The sequence below is a fragment of the Physeter macrocephalus genome, chromosome 19, assembly GCF_002837175.3.
Source record: "Physeter macrocephalus isolate SW-GA chromosome 19, ASM283717v5, whole genome shotgun sequence".
Lineage (NCBI taxonomy): Eukaryota > Metazoa > Chordata > Mammalia > Artiodactyla > Physeteridae > Physeter > Physeter macrocephalus.
In genome coordinates this window covers 17,479,477-17,484,939 of record NC_041232.1, presented here as the reverse complement: position 1 = coordinate 17,484,939, position 5,463 = coordinate 17,479,477, and positions in this window count along the sequence as shown.

The following is a 5,463-nucleotide window of genomic DNA, read 5'->3' as shown; positions in this document are numbered from 1 at the left end:
AGAGTACCCCCCGCCCGCTGCAACTAGAGAACGATCGTACGTAGCAATGAAGACCCAACGCAGCCAAAACGAAAAAAAAAAGAAAAAAGAAAACCCTGAAAGAAAAAAAAAAAAAAAAAAAAGAAATGGCAGCTGCTGCCAATGTCCCCAAATGAAAATGACTAAGGAGGATTAAAGCCAAGTGATGTCATCATGATCCTTGATGAAACAAACACACAGGAGCTGTCTGGTCCCCCAGGGTGCCCCTTTAGCCTGTCTTGTTAGGCTTCTTCCTTACTCTCATTTTATTTCTTCTATCTCCCTTCCTCAGCAGATTGTCTTTAGCAAATGGTATTTTAAGTCATGTAATTATAAGTGGGCTAGAGGCTCGGAGCAAGCTCTGCTCTTGACAAAAATCTGGAGGAACCTCCCATGCTGTTGGTTTGCAAAACCCTCCATTAGTGGCTCCTTGATTGTTTCCTGGAACAGGTGGGGAAAGGAAGGTAAAAACTGGAGGGGCTGTGCCTCTGCCCTCTGACTGGGAAAGACGGCCCCCAGCTTTCTGCAGAGCTGGACTTACAGTCAGGTTTCCTGCGTGCCAGAATCCCCTGGGGAGCTTGCTAGAAATGCAGATTCCTGTGTCCTTCCAAACAACCAATGAGTTGGGCTCTCCAGGAAGGGGGGAATGTGACACAGGAATCTGCATTAAATTTTTTTTTCACTTTGAAATAATTCCACTCTCACAGAAAAGTTGCAAGGATAGTGCAAAGGATTCATGTATATCCTTTGTCCCATTTGCTCAATCATTTCTCTCTTTCCATATATAAATATGCATATTATTTTTTTTTCTGAATCATTTGAGAAGCTGTAAACGTGATGCCTCTTTACCGATGCTTATCCCTAAGAACAAGGAAATTCTCTTACATAACTGCAGCATAATTATCAAATTCAGGATATTTAGTATTGAGACAATACTATTATCTAATCCACAGTTTGTGGCAAATTTCCCTAACTGTCCCTCCCCCCCATTTAAAACAAATAATCCAGAATCACGCAGTGCTTTTAGTTGTCATTTCGTTTTTGTCCCTTTTAATCTGAAACAGTTCCTCAGCTTCTTTTTTTTTTTTTTTTTTTTTGTCATTTATGACCCTGACATTTTGAAGCGTCTAGACCAGTTGTTCGGAGACTGTCCCTCAGTTTGCATTTGTCTGTGGCACCTGTATTTTTAACATCTCCTTTGACTTTGAGCTCTTTGAGAGGACTGGGCAGCCCTAAGATGCAGGTACTCAGAACTCTTACCTCGCAATAATGCCGACACTCAAAGGACTTTAAAAAAATAGCTTCGTGGGGTACCAGACTTAGCTCCTCAGTAGTTTTTTTAAAAAAATAATTAATTTATTTTTGGAGGCGTTGAATCTTCGTTGCTGCGCGAGTGCTTTCTCTGGTTGTGGTGAGCGGGAGCTACTCTTTTTGTGGTGCGCGGGCATCTCATTGCGGTGGCTTCTCTTGTTGCGGAGCTTGGGCTCAGTACTTGTGGCGCACGGGCTTAGTTGCTCCGCGGCATTTGGGATCTTCCCAGGCCAGGGATGGAACCCGCGTCCCCTGCATTGGCAGGCGGATTCGTAACCACTACGCCACCAGGGAAGCTCCTCAGTGGGGTTTAAAGTTTGGGAATTTTTTTTTTAAGATTCGATTTGCTCAGAACTCAAATCCAAGAGATTCTTTAATTGGCTGTGTTGTTAGGCTGGCAGAGCCTGCAGGGATCCCACTGGGCTTTTAATTTCTCCCAACTTTGAGTTCTGGCACGGTCGGCGAGCAGGCTGCTGGTTTGGGGTGGGAGGTGGGCTGGTGGGAAGCAGAAGGAGACAGAGGGGTCAAGACTAGGCAAGTAGTAAAAGAGAGGCTATCTCCTCCATGCGCACCACGAGCAGGCAAGGGGCTGCGCGCTTGGGCGGATTTGCTCGCTCAGTCCACACAGCCATTCCGGGGGTGAAACATCGTTAGCTCCATTTGGCAGATGGGGCAAATGAGGCTCAGAAAGGTGACATCACTTATCCTTCCCTGCTTAGTTAGGAAGTGGCTGAGCTGGGATTTGAACCTAAGTCCATCTGATTCCATAGGCCATGTTTGCTTAATCATTAGGGCACCCCACTCACCAGGGAACAATGCACTAAGGGAAATTTGTGGTCTGAATGTGAATTCATGAACCAGGAGGGCAGGAGTGGGTCAGCTCATCTCTGGTCTTGGGACCAGAAGCATCTGGGGCACTGTGTCTGGCAGGGTGGCAGGATGTTAGGGAGGCGTTTTGCTTGGGTACAGTGCCCAGGATCACCTGCTCCAATCCCTGCTCAGCCACTTCTGAGGCTTGTCACCTTGGCAAGTTGCCTAACCTCTCTGTGCCTCGACTTTCCCTGCTATAAAATGGGGATAACCACATTACCCACCTCATAGGATTGCTGTAGGGATTAAATGAGTTAATATAGTAAAATGCTCAGAACAATATCTGGTAAATACCATTGTGCTTTACATTAATGTTAACCATCATCTTCATCATTTCATTATCTATTACAAACCCATGGATGTGTGGAGCTGAGTTGGGGATCTTTGGTGAATTCATTCTTACCCCTGCTGCCTGGCTCTGAGCTGGTCTCTCCTGAGTCATTTTACTTCTTTGTCCTCATATACCAAATGGAGACCTTTCCCCAACTCCCTGGCCTTCAGATCCACTCAGAAGGAGGTTAACCCTCTCTGGCCCTGAGAACTCCAAGTCTTTATATTTCAGGATTGAGCCGAGAGCCTTGTTAATTGCCACCACCTACTGGAGGGCCAGCCTGGGTCCAGCTCACCGCCATAAGCTGTCCTAACACCCCAACTTCTCATTCACTCACACCCACACTCGGTGCCTTTACTGAACACCTGCTGTGTGCCAGTCACTGTGCAGGGTGCAGGGGCTATACTATATCAAGGAAGATAGGAGACAAGGTCCCTGCCCTCATGAAGCTCATGTGCTAGAGGGGGTGACAGATACCTGGCAAGTAAACAACAAATAAATGAATATAAAATAGCAGAGAAAATAATGGCAATGAAAGTTAAAAAAAGGCAAAGCAGAGAAGGGGGCTAGAGAGTGCCTGGGAGGCGGGCAGGAGGTGTGGTGTATGAGTATTTTAGGCTCAAGGAAGTACCTTTTCCTGGGATGCTCTGGTATATTCTGGGATACATGGGATGGCCAGGTAAGATCCCTGGGAATTTATTGCTGACACTGCCATCACTTCTAAGGGGTTTCCTGTCAGTAATTCTGCCCCCGCTGCAATCCATCCTCTACACTGTGGCTAATGTGCTTTTTCCAGATATGATCACATCACCCACTTGCTTCCCCCTGTGGCAAGGATGAGGACTAAAATCCTCCATGCAGCCTGTCTGACCTGCCTTGTCCAGTCCCTCTGCCTCCAGCCTCAGCTCCAGTCACACCCTCTCCCATAGTGGGGCTCAGCCAGGAGGGCCCACTCCTACCTGCTGGGAGTATGCTTCCTGACTCGGTAACACCCATTCTTCATCTCAGCTCAAATGTCCCTTCCTTCAGGAAGTCTTCCATAACTAGGTCAGACCCCCACTTATAAACTGCCACTGACTCCCGGGACTTTTCCTACTTAGCACTTGCAATAAATCCAGCATGTAATGAAACTTGTATAAATCGAATCTCCAGTGGAATTCCAGGACACTCCTGGTCCTGTTGGATACTTGCTCGTTTGTTGGGATCCAAGACAATTTGCTAATTTTGAAATCAGAAAATAAAAACTTCCCTCTTCCAAGAAAGACTTTCCCTGCTTCTGAGAAGGTGATTATCTGTCAAGAGTTCAGAACCCCTCTGGCCAGGCTCCTGGATAGGCAGGAACGGAGGCTGCGTATTTGCTTTCCTGCTGAAGTGAAGCAGTAAAATGAACTGGTAGGGCCCTTTGACTGGAGACCCAAATCAGTCAAAACTGCCAAACAACCGTGTTCCCTGGCCAGACAGGACCACCAGCAGCACCATGACTGGGATCTCTGCTCTGGCACACACCGTGTGGCTGACAGGGTCTTGGTGCTCCAGCCGGGAGTCAGGCCTGAGCCTCTGAGGTGGGAGAGCCGAGTTCAGGACATTGGACCGCCAGAGACCTCCTGGCCCCGTGTAATATTAATCGGTGAGAGCTCTCCCAAAGATCTCCATCTCAATGCTAAGACCCAGCTCCACTCAACGACCAGCAAGCTCACCCCATGGCAAACAACTAGCAAGACAGGAACACAACCCCACCCATTAGCAGAGAGGCTGCCTAAAATCATTGCTGCCTAAAATAATAATAAGGTCACAGACACCCCAAAACACACCACCAGATGCAGTTCTGCCCACCAGAAAGACAAGGCACCTCATCTACCAGAACATAGGCACCAGTCCCCTCCACTAGGAAACCTACATAACCCACTGAACCAACATTAGCCACTGGGGGCAGACACCAAAAACAACGGGAACTGCAAACCTGTGGCCTGCGAAAAGGAGACCCCAAACACAGTAAGTTAAACAAAATGAGAAGACAGAAAAGTATGCAGCAGATGAAGGAGCAAGGTAAAAACCCACCAGACCAAACAAATGAAGAGGAAACAGGCAGTCTACCTGAAAAAGAATTCGGAGTAATGATAGTAAAGAGGATCCAAAATCTTGGAAATAGAATGGAGACAATACAAGAAACGTTTAACAAGGACCTAGAAGAACTAAAGAACAAACAAACAATGATGAACAACACAATAAATGAAATAAAAAATTCTCTAGAAGGAATAAATAACAGAATAACTGAGGCAGAAGAATAGATAAGTGACCTGGAAGATAAAATAGTAGAAATAACTACTGCAGAGCAGAATAAAGAAATAAGAATGAAAAGAATGGGGGACAGTCTCAGAGACCTCTGGGACAACATTAAACGCACCAAAATTCGAATTATAGGGGTCCCAGAAGAAGAAGAGAAAAAGAAAGGGACTGAGACAATATTTGAAGAGATTATAGTTGAAAACTTCCCTAATATGGGAAAGGAAATAGTCAATCAAGTCCAGGAAACACAGGGGTTCCCATACAGCATAAATCCAAGGAGAAACATGACAAGACACATATTAATCAAACGATCAAAAATTAAATACAAAGAAAAAATATTAAAAGAAGCAAGGGAAAAGCAACAAATAACATTCAAGGGAATCCCCATAAGGGTAACAGCTGATCTTTCAGCAGAAACTCTGTAAGCCTGAAGGGAATTGCAGGACATATTTAAAGTGATGAAAGGGGAAAACCTACAACCAAGATTACTCTACCCAGCAAGGATCTCATTCAGATTTGATGGAGAAATTAAAACCTTTACAGACAAGCAAAAGCTAAGAGAATTCAACACCACCAAACCAGCTTTACAACAAATGCTAAAGGAACTTCTCGAGGCAGGAAACACAAGAGAAGGAAAAGACCTACAA